The sequence below is a fragment of the Nomascus leucogenys genome, chromosome 8 (assembly GCF_006542625.1).
Source record: "Nomascus leucogenys isolate Asia chromosome 8, Asia_NLE_v1, whole genome shotgun sequence".
Classification (NCBI taxonomy): domain Eukaryota; kingdom Metazoa; phylum Chordata; class Mammalia; order Primates; family Hylobatidae; genus Nomascus; species Nomascus leucogenys.
Window position 1 is genome coordinate 78,145,370 of NC_044388.1, and position 19,789 is coordinate 78,165,158.

Below are 19,789 nucleotides of genomic sequence, written 5' to 3' on the forward strand. Positions count from 1 at the left end.
GATGGTGGAAATATGTAACCAGCACGTGGCCTGGGGGCTCACCAGCTGTGAACAATGGAATGATGGAGCGGGTGGGTATCCCACTGTCTGCTCTCTCACCAGATCGCCTTGTCATGCTTTTAGTGACTGAATCCAAAAGTCTGGAGATAAAGAAATATCTCATTGCACAAACTCCCACCTGGGTTATTTGCAAGACAGGGAGAAAGCAGGAGGGCCAGCCCTGGCTGACTGGCTGTCTGCTATACCCTGGGCGGAGTAGTCACTACCTGTGGCTGTAGAGATGAGATCACGAGGCTCGGCCCAGTGAGAGGCTCTTGAGGCCTGACTAAGGTCCCTGAAGTACCAGATTCAATTCATAAGACTATTTCCTGACACCCAGTGTGTGCCAGGGCCTTGACAGCTAAGCTTGCAGGCTAGACATGGCTCTGGACTGCCAAGAGCTCCCAGCTGGTGGGCCAACTAGAGAGAGACCCTACAGACCATAACTTTCCTCAGCACTTTCCTCGCTGGTACTAGTGGTGAGAACTGGCTGCACTGAGCTTCCTCTAAATGCTAATTCGAGGATGCTTCTGAATTTTCTCCAAAAACTCATTCCAAATAGTGTAGGCTCCCTGCACAGCTCCCCTGGAGAGGCGAGATGCTGGAGAGAACCATGTGGTGAGGGAGGAGCAGGGCCTCTGGGGCCACCCATCTATGACAGTCTGTCTGTGTCTGAGCAGTTTCTATGAGAGCTCTTACAGACCTTCTAGCCACTTTGTTTTCAGATGGTAAAACCAAGGTCCAGAGAGGCACAGCAACTTGCCTAAGGCCACGCTGCAAGACGCACTCACATAACAAATATGATGAGTGTCTACTTTGTGCAAGGCATGGAGCCATGCACCGGGTCACATCAGTGACCAAGATGGGCTTGGACCTCCCCTCAGGGAGCCTACAGACTTGTAGAAGAATCCCAGTGAGAGAATTACCTAAAGGGTCATGGGTTACAGGTGTGCTTGGTGCTGAGGAGGAGGTGTCTGAGGTTCTCTGAGAGCCTAGAGCAAAGGCTGAGCCAGCCTGAAGGCCGCAGTGGCCTCCTGGGGGAAAGGTATTTATGCTGAGCCTGAAGGGGTTGGGTGGAGCAAGGAGAAGGGGAGTGGGGGTGGAGGGAAAGTGCCTGGCAGAGGGGACAGCAAGTGAAAAGGCCCTGAGTTGAGAGGGAGGCTGCAGGAACGAGGAACGGAGAGAGCCGGCGTGGTTGTGGCTCAGGGACGGGCGAGGATGATGCTGGGGAGGTGGGCCTGGTCTTGTAGACGGGGGTGAGGATTTTAGTCTTTCTCTTACAATTCGAGTGACACCTCTGCTGGGTAGGACATGGTTATGGTGCTGGGCATAGCCGCCCCCACACACTCTAGATCCTGGACTTCAGGGAGGAGAGTCCGTTTCCATCAGAAGCACCCTCTCTACTCTGCTCAGAGCCCTTCTGAGAGAGGGCAGAAGGCACATTTTCTCTGACATGGGGGGAGAGTGAGAGGGGACTCGATCAGGAAACCTTCCTGGGTGAGGCCTGTCCTTCCCTCCAGAATGTGGAAGAAAGTTTATCTTCTTCTTCTTCTTCTTTTTTTTTTGAGATGGAGTTTTGCTCTTGTTGCCCAGGCTAGAGTGCAGTGGTGTGATCCTAGCTCACCACAGCCTCCACCTCCTGGGTTCAAGCGATTCTCCTGCCTCAGCCTTCTGAGTAGCTGGGACTATAGGCGCCCGCCACCACGCCTGGCTAATTTTTTTGTATTTTTAGTACAGATGGGATTTCACCATGTTGGCCAGGCTTGGTCTCGAACTCCAGACCTCAGGTGATCCACCCGCCTTGGCCTCCCAAAGTGCTGGTATTATAGGCATGAGCCATCACACCCAGCCAGAAGGTTTATCTATTTTTTTTTTTGAGACAGAATCTCATTGTGTCCCCCAGGCTGGAGTGCAGTGGCGTGATCTCGGCTCACTGCAAGCTCCACCTCCCGGGTTCATGCCATTCTCCTGCCTCAGCCTCCTGAGTAGCTGGGACTACAGGCACCCGCCACCACGCCCAGCTAAGTTTTTGTATTTTTTAGTAGAGGTGGGGTTTCACCGTGTTAGCCAGGATGGTCTCAATCTCCTGACCTCATGATCCGCCTGCCTCAGCCTCCCAAAGTGCTGGGATTACAGGCTTGAGCCACTGCGCCTGGGCAGAAAGTTTATCTTCTAATGGCTGACAAGATCATGTAATTTTAGGGGTAACAGGAAACATAGAGGCAAGATTTCAACCTCTTGTTTTTTTAGAGGCCCAGAGAGAGGACAGGGCATGTGTGAGGTCACCCAGCAAGTGAGCAGGGAAGAGCAGGGATCCAGGCCTCTGAACTCCACCTGGCCTCTGCAGCACAAGTGTTTCTATGAACGCCTTATTAACACAGACACTCAGTGTGAGACTCCCTCTGTGTTTCACATGACTGTCGTGGAGACTCAGAATCTGCACCATAGCTCCTTTAGCTCAGAGTGCCCAGGAAGACCATGCAGCCCGCAAGGCCTCATCCCTGAGTGGTCTGGAAGCCGCCCATGGATTCACTCACTCACCTGCTCACATGCCACTCCTCTAACTTCTTCCCTGAACGTGGGCTGGGAGCCAGGCACAGTGCCAGGTGCTCATCAGCTCTGTCCAGTCTCAAAGGGGCAGCGTGCTGTGGACTCAGAGCCCGCAGGACAAGAGAGACCGTTCAGAGGGTCCTGACGAGGTGTCAGCCAGAGAGGGGGATGTTACCTGGGTTGGGAGCATCAAGGACGATGGCACTGAGGGGGCAGTGTTGGATGGGGGGCTTGAAGGACAGGTCCCATGGGCTTATGGAGAAATGGGGTCTGATGGGGAGGAGACCTGATTACAAACTCTGTGAGGACTCAGCATCTCCAGTGTCCTTCAGAATGAGCGAGCACATCTGCAGGCCTGTCTCTGACTGTGCGGTCTGAGACGGCAACTGCAGGTGAACTGTGTGGCGGGATAATGACTGACCCAGTGTTTTCTGGTTAATCTGCTTCACCTCCCTGTAATGTGTCTTAATGAGGAGAGATGGAAGGTGAGGCGACCAGGCTGCCCTGCACACACACACAGGCACTGGACTATGAATGACATACCCTCGTGCCCGATTCCCAATCACTTTGGACAAATGACGCCCGAGCAAGGGGCTGCAGGCTGGGAAGGGATGTGCGTCAAGGGTATAGGTTCCTTGAGCCCCTCGTGCTAGCTCTCTGAGAGGTGAATGTTCCACAGGCCTCGCCTGTGAGCCCCAGCGTGGCATGGCAGTGGTGACAGGAAGGGGGCCTGAGGTGCTGGCAGCAGAGGCTGGCTGCCTCTTCCATTTTCGAGCAGATGGAGCTGTCTCAGTTTGGGTCTCTGTGGCCTGGTGCCCTGGATGGGGGCATTGCTGTCACTTTCGTTGAGCAGCTTGGTGGGGAAGAAAGAGCACTTACTAGCCTTGGGGTCGGGGAGCTTGATTTGAGTCCTAGCTCTGCCCTGCTGAGCAAGTCACTATTTTTCTGGGCCTCAGTTTCCATATCTGTGGTAGGAGTAATCATGATTTTGATGACGACAACAACAAGAACAGCCGCAGCAGCTGAAACCGAATGTGACAACAGCGATCCTCCTCACCTACAAACCATAGCGTTCAGTTCACAAAGACCGTTCGCATCCATCCTCTCATTGGACCCCCAAGGCAAATGCCTGCCAAACAGGCTGGACACGATTTGGGAGCCCCATTATATAGACTGGAACTTTTTTTTTCACAGATTGTTTATTCAAGGAGTTTCCGAGATTGTTGAACCGCAGAGCTGGAATCTCATCTCAGGGTCTTCTGTATTCATCTCATGCAAGATGGTTCCATGGGCCTCCAGGTCCAGGACGATTCCGGGTGCCAGTTTTCTGGCTGGCTGGTTTCCAGACCTGGCCTATTGCAGTCAGAGTCTGCCTGTCATTCCAGAACTCTCAGAACTTGCCATAGGTTTGGAGAGGCCACATCCTCCCGGATCCTCCCACCCTGTCCCCCCTGGGAAGAACATTCCTCACTTGGGCCAGGCAGGGGTCCTGACAGTTACTGCTGTTAGCTGGGAGCCTGCCCCACTTGCAGCTTTTCCCGCCAAGATCTACCTGGGTGAGCGGGCCCAGGCTGCGGGCTTTTATAGGGAAATGTAGTAAACCCTTTGCCCTGGGTGGAAGGGGTTAATGTGGGCAATGAAACGCGTCCTTTTCAAAATGGTTATTGAAAAAGCAATTCTGTTTTCCCTACATGTGGAGTGAGTAAAAATCACGTTGGAGGAAGAGAAGAAAATAAAGCTGCTGGTGGCGAGTGTGTGTGTGCGCACGCGTGTATCTGCGTGCGTGTGTTGTGTGTGTGTGTGTGTGTGTGTGTGTATGTTTCCAATAGTGGAATCTGTTTCAGTAAAACTCCCGTTGACGTTGTCGTCGGCGCAGCGCTCCTGGTGGGAGCGGGTCCCTCCGCCGGCCGCCACAGGAAGGCCGCGGAGCACAGCCTGCCGTATTTACTCTCGGCAGACTATTAACCAACACCAGGCTATTAATCTGGCTTTTGAGCCTTCACTAAAGCCCATAAAAGCTCACAGTTGTCAAATGGAGTTCATTTTAATTTCCTTTCAATCACAGTAAATTATTCAGGTGATAAATCAGCTGGAGCAGCCTCCTGGCTGTAATGGAAACCCTAATTCCGGCTAATTATCCAGCCCATTGCTGCCAACAGATCAATACGGGTGCAAAATGGAACGGGCCAGGGCCCTCCCTCCCATTGGGTCAGAGACAGACAGACAGCTGGGGAAGGGGACGTGCTGCTGACCTCCCAGGAAGTTCAAAGGTCACAGGGGGTTAAATCGGGAGAAGATCTGCCCCTTGTCTAACAGGGAAAGTCACTAGAAATGCCTCCTGCTGTCATCAGCTGCTTTGCGCTCTCAGTGGTGGCACCTCTCCAGGCTGGTGGGCCGAACAGGATTCTAGCATTGCCTTCTCCTGTGGGCATCCCGTTCCTGGGAAGGGGCTGGTTTGTGCTTCTGAGCATGATTGAGCTTGGTCATCAGGGATGGCCTGAACCTCGACCATGAGGCAGAAAAAGGGCTGGGTACCCTGGGGAGAAAGAGGATGTGGTTTTTTTCTTCAGGGAGCTCATTTTCCTTCATTGTGGATCTGTGTTCCACCATGAGGAGGGGAGAAGGAGAGGAGGGGGTGGGGAGACAGGTGGGCCAGGCTGAGAAAGGGGAAGGCTTCCTGGAGGAGGTGCCTTGAGGGAACGGCAGAATGCAGCCCTGTGGCAATAGCAGATGGCGGGCTGGAGAAGGCATTCGAGGCCGAAGGAGCAGCACAGGCAAAGGACTGTGCAAAGAGAGGAATGCAGGTGTGGGCAGGGAGCTGCAAGGGGGCCTGGATGGTTGAAATGGGGGGCAGTGAAAGGAAGTCAGGTACAACGGGGTGGAGGAGCAGGAGGGGACCTCAACCACAGAGGGCTGGAATGCAGAGGTGAGGTGTGACTGCTTTGAGGGCAGTGTGTCCCAGAGCCCAGGATTTATGGCCTGGATTATTCTGCTCACCTTGGAAGCAACCTTCACTGGGACCTCTTGCCTCTCGTCCTGTTCCTGCGACTACCATTGGATCTCTTTCTTCTTGAAGCCTACCTCCCATAAGAGTTCCTCATGGTTTCCCACCACTTGAAACCCAACCCCAGACCTTCATCCCCATCACGCCCCTTCACCGTCCCCATGTCCCTCTGCTTGCTCACAAGATGCTCGGGCTGTGGCCAGGCCTGACCCTTCACTGCCCACACAGGCTGGGCTGCTCCTGTGTCCAAGGGGGCTGCTGCCCATGGCCCAGCCTCTCCCAGGGCTGGCGTGCACATGTGTGTGCATGTGTATGCATATGTACGTGTGAATCCCAGGTGAGGCTCTGAGCGTGTTTGGTGACAGGTACTACAGTTATTACTTTCTTAATTTTATGGCTCACTCTCTAAGCTGCTGCTCACTGTTTCCCTGCCTGGAACATTCTTTCAGCCTGTTTCTAAATCCTACCTTATCCGGGCCCAGGAGGAGTCCTGCCTGCCCTGTGAGGCCTTCACTGACCCTGAACACTGAACTGCTTAAGATTTAACTTGGACGCTATTTTGCCTTTGGAACGAGATAATCACAAGGATTATTCTGGAATTGTTGCTCCGTAGATCTCTAGAAGTGCCAGGTGCCTCTAGACCAGCCATACTCTCCCTTATTCTATTTATTCTATTGTCATCATCTCAAAGTGACCCAAGGATGAAAATTACATGGACTCTATGGGACCTCAGCCTTCTTCACTTGATTTGCTGCCAAGAATATTGCCTGGGGATGCCCATTTGTTTCTAAGTAGCTTTTGAAATATTTTCTAAACAGTTGAGTAGTCTTTGTCTTCCTATGGACCAAGCACAAGGACAGCTCCCCAATAAAAATCGTTCCTGCTTTGTAAGGGAGGGGGATATTTGAGGGAATACCAGGCAAACTGCCATAGTGAAAAGCGTGGGGTTCTGGGCTTTAGTGATGGCTCTTGGGCTAGTCACTCTGGGTCATGGTTTTTGCATTTGGGGTGGGAGATTGCCCTGGGTCATCCTTGAGATCCGTTGCAGCTCTAACATTCTGTGAGTGATAAAACAAATGGGAAATCCATCATTTATTTTTATTTTGACTTGTTTACAGTTTTTCCTCCTGTCTGTTCCACTCTTTTTGATGACAGGCAAATTCTGTGTTTGTGGGATTTAAAGATTACAAGTGAATTGTCAAAGAGCTGCCCGCACCTTGCTCGGATGTCCTTTCATTCATTTATTCATTCATTCATCCAAGAAATTTTTACAGATATGCCATGTCAGTGACATTGACCACCTGTGCTGTGTTTTGTGGCATAAAGTAACAGCAATTGATGCAGCCAAAGATACCATGTGAGAATTGACTTTTGAGTAGAGATATTTCCCCTCAGACAAGGCTATCCAATATTAGTAATTCAAAAAAAAAAAAAGACGAAAGAACAGATAATTCTGGTCTTACACCTTGTTTGTTTTGAAGGTGTGTCAGAAGTTTGACTTAAGGAAGTCAGCTCTTTACAAAACTCTTAAAAAACAATAAAAATAAACATTTATTGTTTTGTAAATTATTTTTTAAAAAAGAACATAGATTTCTGGTTCTTATAACAAGGTCTGAGCTATTGTAGGCTCTCCTATTGCAAACAATTGGATCAAATATAACAATAAAACATTATATATATGTGTATATATATATATATATATTTTTTTTTTTTTTTTTGAAAGAAAAAGAGGGAAATCCTCAGCGGCTGGAATTTAAAAGGCAGCTCAAAGCCAGAACTTTAAGTGCATGAGCTAATGTCCCGGTGGCCCAGGGTATGGGTTCTCAATACAGTCTCTAGTGAACAGGGGCTGGGGTTTTGATGCTGATGTTGAGACAAAAGATGTAGTCTTAGAATTGTGTGATATACAGGAGCGGGAAGCAGAGCTCCTGCAAAAAAGTAGAAACCTGGAAGAGCTGCACTTTCCATGAAATGGGCACTGGGTAAGTTTTACCTACAAGCCGAAGGAGGCAGTAGGGAAACTTGATTCTACATGGGACTCAGAGAAAAACAAAACTTTCTTAAAAATTCAAGAATAGAAATAATACAAAAACTGGATGCATATTAGTGAAATCCCTGAGATGCCTCACAGATGCATATAAAAAAACTTTCATCTGGATCCTTCCACAATTTCGTAGGTATAACATGCCTACAGAATAAATAATAACTACTAAATAAGCTCACAATTTAAAAATGTCAAACCACCCAAGAAAATGAGGGAAAGTTAGGAGACATGACCAGGAAAATGAGTATTCCAAGAACCCAAGATAACAGACAATTTGAAAGAGACTAGAAAATGATTAAATAGATGAAAAAGACTAGAAACCATTATAAAAGAATAAAATGCCATGGAAAAAGAAGGAACAGACTAGAAAGAGAATCAAATAAATTTTCTAGAAATAAAAATTATGATGTCAGAATTAATTAAAAATTCAACTGATGGGTTAAATACCAGATAAGACATAGCTGAATAGAAAATTAGTGATTTGGGAGGAGACAGAGCTGAGGAAATTCTCAGGAACATAGCATAGAAAGCTAAAGAGTTGGGAAATATGAAAGAAAAAGGTAAGAGATAAAAGAAAATATCATGAGAAAGTCCAACATACACCAAACAGTTGGCATGGAAAAAGAAAAACAGAGAAAAAAGGCAATATTTGAAGAAATAATAGCTAAGACTTTATGAAACAAAACTGTTGCAAGACATGTATCATTAGATTGAAGAAGCATACTAAATCCCAAGCAAGTTAAATAAAAATAAACAGACATCTAAGCAAAACTTTAGTGAAATTGAAGAACATCAAAGACAAAGAGAAAATTATGAAAGCAACCAGGGAGAAAGTATAACTTTTAGACTGACAGGGCACTTTTTTCAGCATTGTTAGAAGTCAGAAGACAACAGAAAATATCTTCGAGTGTTAAGAGATAGTAATAATTACCTCGTACTCAGATAAATGATTATTTAATAGTGAAGGCAAATAAAGACATTTTCAGATAATGGCAGGGAGAGTTTACCACTTACAGACTCTTGCTGAACTGCTAGATCATGTACTTCAATAAGAAAGATATGAGACACTTGCAGTTTCAGCTCTGACAAGTGAAGTTTTGACACCATTACTCTGATCTTTACAATAAGAAGTAAAGCTGAACAAAAGGAAAATCAACACGTTTTCTTGGCCTATCTGAGAATTGAGGTCAGAGGGCAAACAGCTGCTCCCAAATCTAGACAGTCATAAGAATACAGAGTTACAGCTGAGATCTGCCAGATTAACATGAAACCTTACTTTAGTCCAATTACTTCATGTATCATGTACAACTTTCAACAAAATATTAGGCAAGAAAAAAAAAAGTAAGAAGAGACAAAGTAAGCATCAGAACCAGACTCAGACTTTGGAATTATTTGATAGATACATATTTTTTTCTTTTGAGACAGGGTCTTGCTCTGTCACCCAAGCTAGAGTACAGTGGCACGATCTCAGCTCACTGTAACCTCAACCTCCCAGGCTCAAGTGATTCTCCCCTTTCAGCCCCTCAAGTAGCTGGGACTACAGGCAGCAACACCACGCCTGGCTAATTTTTGTATTTTTTGTAGAGACCAGGTTTCACCATGTTGCCCAGGCTGGTCTTGAACTCCTGAGCCCAGGTAAGCAGCCTGCCTTGGCCTCCCAAAGTGCTGGGATTACAGGTGTGAGCTACTGTGCCTGGCCAAGATAGGGAATTTAAAATGACTATAATTAATATGTTAAGGACTGTAATGGAAAAAGTAAACAACATACATGAATGGATGAGTAATGTAAGCAGAGAGATGAAAATTCTAAGAAAGAATCAAAAGAAAAATAAAAAACACAGTAACAGAAATAAAGACTTTCTTTGATGGGCTCATCACTAGACTGGACACAGCCAGACCAAGGACTTGGAAGCTTGAAGATATGACAATAGAAACTTTCCCACACTGGAAAGCAAAGAGAAAAAAGAATGAAAAAACAAAACCAAACCAGAAAACCAGAACAGAACATCTAAGAACTGTGGGATAATTTTAAGAGACATGGCATATTTATAATTAGGTTGCCGGAAGGAGAAGAGAGAATGAAGAAGAAGAAATATTTGAAATAACAATGGCTGGGAATTTTTCAAAATTAGTGACAGATGCTAACCACAAATGCAGAAAACTTAGAGAACACCAAAATATCTGCGTTAGGCATATAATATTCAAATGTCAGAATATCAAAGACAAACAGAAAATCTTGAAAGAAGCCAGAGGTAAAAATTACCTTACTTATAGAGAAACAAGAATAAAAATTACAGTGGATTTCTTGTCAGAAACCATGCAAACAAGAAGAGAGTGGAGTGACATATTAAAAGTGTTGAAAGAAAAAACTCACCAACCTAGAATTTTATATCATGGGGAATTATACTTCAAAAGTGAAGGAAAAAATAAAGACTTTCCCAGTTAAGCATAAATGGAGGAAATTCATCATCAGCAGACCTGGCCTAGAAGAAATGTTGAAAGAAGTTCTCCAGAGGAAGGAAAATGATGTAGTTCAGAAACTCAGATCTACATAAAGGAAAGAAGGGAGTTGGAGAAAGAATAAATGAAGGTAAAATAAGACCTCCGAGTTTTCTATTTTTAATTGATCTAAAAGGTAATTGTTTGTGTAAAGTAATAATAATAACAATGTATGGAGTGATTTATTACATATGGATAAGTGAAATGAATGGCAGCAATGTCCTAAGGGACAGGAATGAGGAACTGGGAATATTCTATTAGAAGGTACATGATTGAAGAGGAATAGTATCATTTGAAGGTGAACTTAGATTAGATATAAACATATATTGCAGATTCTAGGGAAAGTACTAATACTTAAAAAAAGAAATATAATTGAAATGCTAACAGAAGAGATAAAATGGAATTGTATGACATGTTCAGTTGAAACCAGAGAAGGAAGAGGGGGGAGGTAAAGAAACAAAGAACAAGTTCAACAAGTAGAAAAGTTACAAACATAGTAGGTATGAATCCAATTATATCAATAATCACTTTGAATGTGAATGGTCTAAATATACCATTGAACATATTGAAACTCCATCTCTACTAAAATACAAAAAATTAGCTGGGTGTGGTGGCATGTGCCTGTAATCTCAGCTACTTGGGAGGACGAGACAGGAGAATTACTTGAACTTGGGAGGTGGAGGTTACAGTGAGCCAAGATCTCGCCATTGTGCTCCAGCCTGGCTGACAGAGCAAGACTCTGTCTCAAAAAAAAAAAAAAGGGAGATTGTCAGAGCATATTAAAAAAACAGAAGGACTCATCCATATGTTGCCTACAAGAAGGATATGAAATACAAAAGGAGAGAATGGGATTTAAGAAGTGATGGTAACCAAATACATAGATAAATGAACAATAATCTAAATAGGTTTGTCCAATAAATAATATCACCTGTAAAAGTAATTAATAGTTTTGGAGGTTTAAAACAAAGTAGAAAAAAAGGCAATAATAATATGTAAGATTGGGAGGAGGCTGATCTAAGTGAAAACATTCTAAGATTTTTGCATTTCATAGGAGGAAGATAGATATATTGATAAACGTTAGGCTGGGTTAGGTCAAGGATGCAGGTGTGCAAATTAAGGATAACAATTAAAGGGTAACCATTATGGTAATAGAATGCATAATGTGCAAACCAGAAGAAGCAAAAAGAAATATTTAGAATACTTAGTGGATCCAATAGAAGGTAAGGGAGAAGAAAGGTAAATTAAAAATATAAAATTACACAATAGAGGATAGAAATAAATAAAAATATTTGAGTAGTCTCGATAAATAGATTGGATTTGCAAGATAAATAGAAGACATGTAAAATAACCAAGACCCAGAAATGTGGTGTTTTTAGTAATTAATCTAAAACAAAATGGTATTGAAAGGTTGCAAGGACTGAGAGAGGAAATTATGGCAATACTAACCAAAGAAAATGTGATAGAGTAATCTCATTATCAGATGATATAAACTTTAAGGCCCAAAGTATGCTCAAGGACAAAGAGGATTATTGCTTAATGGTTACAAGAACAATTTGTAGGAAAATATAACACTCCTGAACCTGTATGCACTTAGCAACAAAGTCTCTAAATATTTAAAGCAAAAAATGTCAACGAACAAATGAACAAATCCCATGATATTTTGGGGAGACTAAACTGCCCCTCTTGTTAATGAATAAATCAAGCTGACAAAAAAATTGGCAAGGTTATTTGTAAGATTTGCACAACATAATTAACAAGCTTAATAGAATAGACATATGAAAGGACAACAATTAGAGAATACTTTTGCTTTTTGAACACCTGGAAGGAATACTTCCATGAATGCCCATTTATCCTGCCCCCTACTTACACCACCCTACCACCCTACTTCCCTACCCCCAAATATGTCTTACAAGGAACTTGTAGAGGAAGTGGAACTGGCTGGCCTATAGAAAAGAAAACTCATGGCCAGGCACAGTGGCTCACACCTGTAATCCCAGCATTCTGGGAGGCCAAGGTGGGCGGATCACGAGGTCAGGAGTTCGAGACCAGCTTGGTCTCAAGATGGTGAAACCCCGTCTCTACTAAAGATACAAAAAATTAGCCGGGTGTGGTGGTGGGTGCCTGTAATCCCAGCTACTTGGGAGGCTGAGGCAGGAGAGTCGCTTGAACCTGGGAGGCGGAGGTTGCAGTGAGCTAAGATTGTGGCATTGCACTCCAGCCTGGATGAGAGGGCAAGACTCCATCTCAAAAAAAAAAAAAAAGAAAAGAAAACTCAGTGGATATGCAAGAATGTGATCTGATCTCAAAAGGGCTCCTGTGGAGAAGGAACAGAAGCAGACTTCTTTGTAGTTCCAAGGGGCAGACCCAGGATTTAAGTGGAAATTAGAGAGAGGCAGCTCTCATCTCAGTTGAAGGAAACCTTCCAAGCAGGCGAGCTGCCTAAATGTGGATTGGGCTGGGAATCTTCTGTCACTGAGAGTGTCTGGTGTGGGCAGTGAGGCCACTTGGGAGGAAGACTGAGGAGGGGTTTCGAGTGTCAGATTGGGGCTTGGAAGAGGTAACCACTAGGGTCCCTTCCAGCTCTGAGCTTTGGCATTCTGTGACGCGTGTGGTTGCATTTCCTCTCATCTATTTTGGAGAAAAGATGAATTTGTTGATTCTTTCCCGATGTCTTGGCTATGAAACCCAATGGGATGACTTTATTGAAGACCATCACATAGTCCAGCTCAGTGTCAATGCTTTTAAGAAGGTGCAGACCATTCTTGGGTCAGGGCAACAGAATTGGTGATGTTTTCATTTCAGGCTCACCAAGAGGACAGATAACTTTATCTACCTGTTGGTTACAGTAGTTCAAGGGTTCCTGGCAAGAGCCGGCTCATCAGGATGAGAGCATGCAAGGAAGATTATGACAAACAAGCTTTCAGGAGGAGCTTAGGGACTTAGACTGAGTTCTAAATGACAGGTTAATAACGGTCCTATCTGTGGCCATCCATGGGGCTGGAGCTGGGGAATGGAGATTAAGGCCAGTGGAGTCAAAGAGGTGTCACTTAGGGAGGTCGAGGGTAGTTGAAGATAGTGGTGGGAGGTCCCGAGGAATGGGGAATCTGCCAGGAGGAATGGCCGCATTTCACTAACAGTATGAGGGGATTGGCTTGGGCAGATAATGTGGAATTCTGAGGAGATGCTGTGGTAGGATGGTGTGGTGAGCAATGGCATGGAATTTTGCAGACCCCATGCCTGGCCCAGAAAGGCCTGGGGAGAGGACGGTGGTGTGCTTTCTACTGGGGAGTGCGCCAGGGACCCATGTCTGGAGGACCACTGGAAGTAGTATAGTGTCATGGTTAAGAGCACAAGCTTTGGAAGCAGCTGCCTGTGACTTTGCAACCTATTATGTTAGTTTTGAGCTCACGTAATCTCTTGGGAGATTGTGGAGATAAAAGTGAATGTAGGCTTACCTCTGGAGTCCATGTGATTCTTCCTTTCTTCCTAGCTTTGAGAACACTGGTTATTATCACGTCTCAAACAAACATGAGCTTTTCTTCCTTTGTATACAAAGTTATTATTTCCAATCTACTTGGCTTTACCACTGCTTTATCCTCAGTTTTCTCATAAGTAAAATGGGGATAATAACAATACTTGTGTTGGCTGGGCACGGTGGCTCACGCCTGTAATCCCAGCACTTTAGGAGGCCGAGGCGGGCGGATCACGAGGTCAGGAGATCGAGACCATCCTGGCTAACATGGTGAAACCCCATCTCTACTGAAAATACAAAAAAATAGCCGGGCGTGGTGGTGGGCCCCTGTGGTCCCAGCTGCTTGGGAGGCTGAGGCAGGAGAATGGCGTGAACCCGGGAGGCAGAGGTTGCAGTGAGCTGAGATTGCGCCACTGCACTCCAGCCTGGGTGACAGAGCGAGACTTTGTCTCAAAAACAAAACAAAACAAAACAGCAACAATACTTGTGTTGTAGGTGGTTGTACTGATTAAACAAGATGCACATAAAGAGGGTTTGGCAGAGGGTTCAGCCCATAATAGGTACTCCAAATGCTCCTTTATTATCATTGTTATTATTATTAAGGAGTGTTCTGCCACATCAGAGGTTCTACAGGGCAGAGAGTCAGGGTCATGGTGGGAAAGGGATCAGGAAAGCTCAGATGGGTAGGGCTGGGTTGGGCAGGAAAGGAGTTGGAGAGGAGGCAGGAGGGAGTTTGTGCAGGGAGACAGAGTGGCTAAGAATTGTCTTGATGGGAGGGAATGAGAGACAGACCAGAAGGCCCTATCTGACCTGCAGTGATGGAGCATTTGCGCTGGGGAGTTGCTGGGAACTTTTTCTTCCCCAGGCTTTCTCTGTTTTTACTGTTTGCTTGGCTACAGATTACACAGGCAAATGAGCCCAGGCTTCCAGGGAAATATTCCATTAAAGCAATCAAAATAACAATTTGTATCACTTTTAGAAATTCTGCCTGAGGAGCTAAGAAATCTTTGTACTAAATTATTAATTCTGGGTTGTACTGTAAGGATTTTCCCTTACAAACAAACAATTTAATATTTCCTTTTTGGTGCAACGGAGGACGAGTTCTCCGATCTCCTAGATCTGCCTCAAAAGGAGGGAGGAGGTATTTAAACCCAGACTGTGATACTTCTGAGGAAGCTGCCTAACAGAATGTGTCCCGTCCCTCTTGGAGGAAGGGATGGATTGTCAGCCTCAGTAACCTTGTTCTCAGGGACACTCGCCGCTCCCACTTACGGTCGGGCTGCACCTGTGCTGGCCACATGGCAAGGCGGTAAGAGCCAGGGCTCTGGAGTCCCTGGTCCTGGAACCTGGCATGCGTACCTGCTGGCTCTGTGATTGGGATAGTTTGCTCCCCCTCACTTAGCATCGGTTTCTCCATCCACAAGAGAAGGGTGGCCATGCCGATATGCTAGCACAGAGCTGGTGTGAGGCTGCCATGTGTCTCCAAAGTCTTGGACAGTGCCTGGCACATGGGAGACATTCAGAGGATGTTATTTATTACTATTTGCATTCTCAGGGAATGTCTCAATGATATAGACACGGCTCTGCCTTTCACAAGGGGCAACGGGGGTGGGGGGCACAGAGAGTGGGTGGGGAGGAGGATGAGGAAGAGGGTGCCAGGTAGGGAAGTGGAAAGAGGAAGAAGAGAAAGAACAAAAGCATGGCGACATACGCATATGCGTTCAGTCTGGGAAAGGGAGAGTAGTTTCAGGTGGCCAAAGTGTGAGGTGTGGTGGGGGTGTGGGTGATGGTTTTGGAAATTCTGTTAAAAAAATATATATATGTTCACACACACATATACGCACAAATATAATATAATGAAACATAATAGAATATGTAATACAGTAATGCAATATCTGGACAGTGCATATCCTTAAATACTTTCACTTGAGACCATTTGAGACCAGCCTGGGAAACATAGCGAGACACCATCTCTACAAAAAAACTAAAAGTTAGCCAGGCGTGATAGCTACTTGGGAGGCTGGGGTGGGAGGATCACTTGAGCCCAGGAGTTCAAGGCTGTAGTGAGCCATGATCATGCCACTGGACTCCAGCCTGGGTGACAGAGTGAGACCCTGACTTTAAAAAAATAAAAAATAAATAAACAAATGAATACATAAAATTTCAGGAAACTGAGGAAATGGTACTTGATCCAAAGCAAGGTTTAAAATTTTTACATCACATTAGCCTGACGGGACATTTATGGTAGGTTTGGAGCCACAGTGTAATTTTTCATGTCTTTTAAACATCAGGGCTTGCCACTTTGGATGTTGGAGTATGAGGATCAGTGGTGGGCCTGATGGCGCTGCCTCTGGAGCTCCTGGAAAGGGGAACGTTGCTTCCATAAGGGACATCATTTTAGGAATCGGCATATTTATTTATATGGGTTCCTCTGAATAAATTCATTTATGAGTAGAATCTGGATGTCAAATTATAGCACATGGAATAAATCTGGAGAAATCCTGTGATATATGTGCCCTGGGGGCAGCACTATTCTCTGTTATCCTTTTTCTGGGCTTCTGATCCTGTTTAGAATGGGTTTTGGGGATTTGGAAAAAGCAACCACTTCCCTCCTGTTTTGGCCCTGCGTGTGGTTGAGTCATCATTTTACACTGTGGCTTGGGGGTTAGGAGCTAAGGAGCAGGAAGCGGCCATGGGGCTTTCCAAGTTGGTTGGGCCCTGCCTGCTGGTGGTTGGTAAAGAAGTTGCCTCAAGTGTCTCCTGGGAATGCTTCCAGGCCAGCTCACCAGTGGATTTCAAGTAACTCAAAATGGACTTAAACCACAAAGGGTCCTGGTGACTGTAACCTATCTCTAGCATGTAGTTTTCCCTTCCATTACTGGTATTCAGAAAGCTGCATCTATGCCGTGGGGCAAAACAACTCAGACACGTTCACACATGGCCTTGAGAGACAAACCTCTCATTGCTTTGGAGAAGCTTAGCTACAGGAAAATCTTACAGGACAACTGACACTGATCATTAGATTTCCCTCATGGGCAGATTTGAGGTCAAAATTTCCAAAGGTTTCAACCTGATGAACGTGGCCCAGGTTTTGGCTGGTTCTGGGAAATCTTATTTTCCAGCACTACACACTGAGGTCAACTGCTCGGGTTTCTCTCGATCTCTGACTGGTTCCCATGAAGAGTTTCCTGATTTACAAATTCAAGCTGTCCATCTGTGCACCAGGAGAAACACACAGAAATGCTCGAGGCAGCGCTGCTTGGCATCGCGGAGTTCGTGAAGCTCAGGGGCAGCTGGGCCACGGCCCCTCTGTGAGCCACAGGGAGTCGCTTCCTGATGGAGCACTGCAGAGTTTCCTGCATGCTGTTCCTTTAGGGGGAGGTGTATGTGTGCATCTTGGTGTAGAGAACTCAAAGCTGCACACTTTCTAGCCCCTGACCATGCTGCTTTGTAACAATAAGAGTGCAAATGATGTGCCAGGCACTGATCTGGGCACTTTGCCTGTATTAACTCATTAAATTCTCTCAACAGCCCTGTGAGGCAGAGACTTTATTTTAATTTTACAGAAAAGGAAACTGAAGAACAAAATAGTTAAGTAACTGTTCCAAGGCCTGCAGCTGGTAAGTTGTGCTGCTGGGATTTGAAGAGCAGCTTCTCTATCTCATTCAAAGAGTGGCCGAAACAATTGGACCGGCTGATCCAATTTGCCAGAAACAATGGCTGTGGATCAAGCATTCTAAAATAATAGTTACTATTTTTAGGATCTGTTTCTTGTGTTAAACAGATCTATAAATAGCAGTGGCCTTTGATAGGTTACTTGATTTGGTTACCTTGGCATAGATGTCATCTTGGAAGCTATGGGTACAGTGGCTTACACCTGTCATCCCAGCACTTTGGGAGGCCACCGTGGGAAGATCACTTGAACCCAGGAGTTTGAGACAGCCTGGGTAACGTAGTAAGACCTCATCCCTACAAAAAATTGAAAAATTAGCTGGACACGGTGGCACATGCCTGTAGTCCCAGCTACTAGGGAGGCTGAGGCAGGAGGACTGATTGAGTCCAGGAAGTGGTGGCTGCACTGAGTCATGATTGTGCCACTATACTTCAGCCCTTCCTGGGTGAGAGAGTGAGACCCTGTCTCAAGCAAACAAACAAAAAATTAAAAAAAAAATAAAAGATAGTTGTCCAAAGGGAGTTTTGTTTTTTACCATAAAGACAAGAGTGTGGCTGTACCTGTCCCAAATAGCTTCCAGTTCATAGCCTTTGTGACTGTGTTATACGGAGAGGAACTTTGGCGTCTCTGTCATCTATGGATCTGTGCGTTGGGGGTCTGTGATTGTTCCTACAGCAGTCTTCTGAGGGGATTCCTGTCCCTGTCTGTGGGTAGTTGCAAGGCTCACTCTGCGTGGCTTCAGGCCTGGGTTCCTGTCAGGTCACTGAGCTTTCACATGAGGGTGTCAGTGCCACTCCCAGCTTGGTCTGTGTTCAACCGTGGGCACAGAGCAGCATCCCTCCGGCCCCCAGTTAGAAATAAAAATGCTTGAGAACATTTAATGTATGTGCCTTTCATTTATTTTAAAATCATTCCCGGATAAAGCCATTCAATTGGGTAACTGACCCACCAGTATGGTCCCCTTAGAGTTATACTGAACCCATATGGGGACACCCTAAGAAATCACGTTTGAAAGCCACCCCCGTATCTGAAGCACATTCGGCACTTTCTCAGCTTGCTCTTTAGGGGGGTTTTGGGGAGAAATTCCGTCTGGTTTGAGAGTTAATTGGAAAACCTCTGAGTAATGGACAGTCTGCATCTCATGGACTCTGTGAGTTCGTGAACTAGCTTCCCTTCTCCAGCTGGCAGTGAGGAGGTCCACATGCAGTCCTTCCTGGAGTGAGTTTAAAAGCCTCCAGCCTCATCTCCTGGCTTTCAGGATGTGGAGAGCATGGTGGTTGAGAGTGGGCACTAGGGCCAGGCTGTCCAGGTGCCGTCCTGGCTCCATCATCTACCAGCTGCACGGTTCGGGCAGGTTATTTGGCCTTGCTAAGTCACAGTTTCTTCATCTAAAAAATGGGGATAATGAGTGCTTGCCTTATGGGCTGTTAGAGGTTTCCATGAGGTCCCTGTGATGTTGACGTGAGCATGTCCTATGTGTTTGTTGTTGCATCCAATTATTAATATTTTTTAATCAACTTTTTTTTTTTGAGACAGAGTCTCTTTTTGTCACCCAGGCTGGAGTGCAGTGGAGCAATCATAGTTCACTGTAACCTTGAACTCCGGGGCACAAGCAATCCTCCTGCCTCAGCCTTCTGAGCAAGTGGGACTACAGGTGTGCACCAATGTACCTGGCTAATTTTTTATTTTTGTAGGGATGGAGTCTTGCTATGTTGTCCGGGCTGGTCTCGAACTCCTGGCCTCCAGTGATCCTCCTGCCTCAGCCTCCCAAGTCCCTGAGATTACAGGTGTGAGCCACCGAGCCCAGCTCTAGTCACTTATTATTGGGTCCATTTTATGTTCTCCCTTTTTCTGTCCTTTCTTCCCTCCATACCTCCATATATTTTTTGCATCCTTGTGAGCTGCTTATATCTTTTCTGGGAAGTAGTGAGGTATGAAAAAATGAGTGATTAATACAGTTAATTAATATAACAATGGCTAATAGCTGTAGGTTCTTTGGAACCTACGCCTATTCTTCTCAAAGTCTTTCATGTGTCTTTTCTGATTTTATTACGAAAATTCTCTTGCAACATTAATTTACCCAGAATTCTTACACAGTGATCCTTAGGCCTTCTTTTCTGGTATTAAGTAGCTTGCAAAGATGTAGCTCTGTGTGTGTGTGAATGTTGAACTAATCCACAAATCCTCAGCAATATCTTTAGGAGAGCTGAAGTTAGCAAGTAAGATCAGCTTTATTGTACCGTGAAGATCTGATTTTCGAAAGTAACGTGGGGTGTGTAAAACTCCAGTCTCATGTCCTAGAGGCCAAGCATAGCCATTTGAAATGAGGAATAGGAAAGAATGGGGAAACAGATTGGAGCCACCACCTATGGGATGCTAGGAGCCAGACAGGTAGGCACTGAGGAGACTTGGGGACCCCAGACTCCCCATCTTTGCCTGGGCTCCCCCTTGGCCTGCACCAACCTCAAGGCAATGTGCCTGGGGAGGCAAACTTGATGGATCCATGAG

At 45.6% G+C, this 19,789-nt stretch overlaps 1 protein-coding gene across 9 annotated transcripts in view; it reads left to right on the forward strand.

Moving 5' to 3' along the window:
- The window catches only part of PAX5 (paired box 5), a 191,422-nt gene that overhangs the window by 66,423 nt on the left and 105,210 nt on the right, over nt 1-19,789 (forward strand). The window lies entirely within an intron of this gene.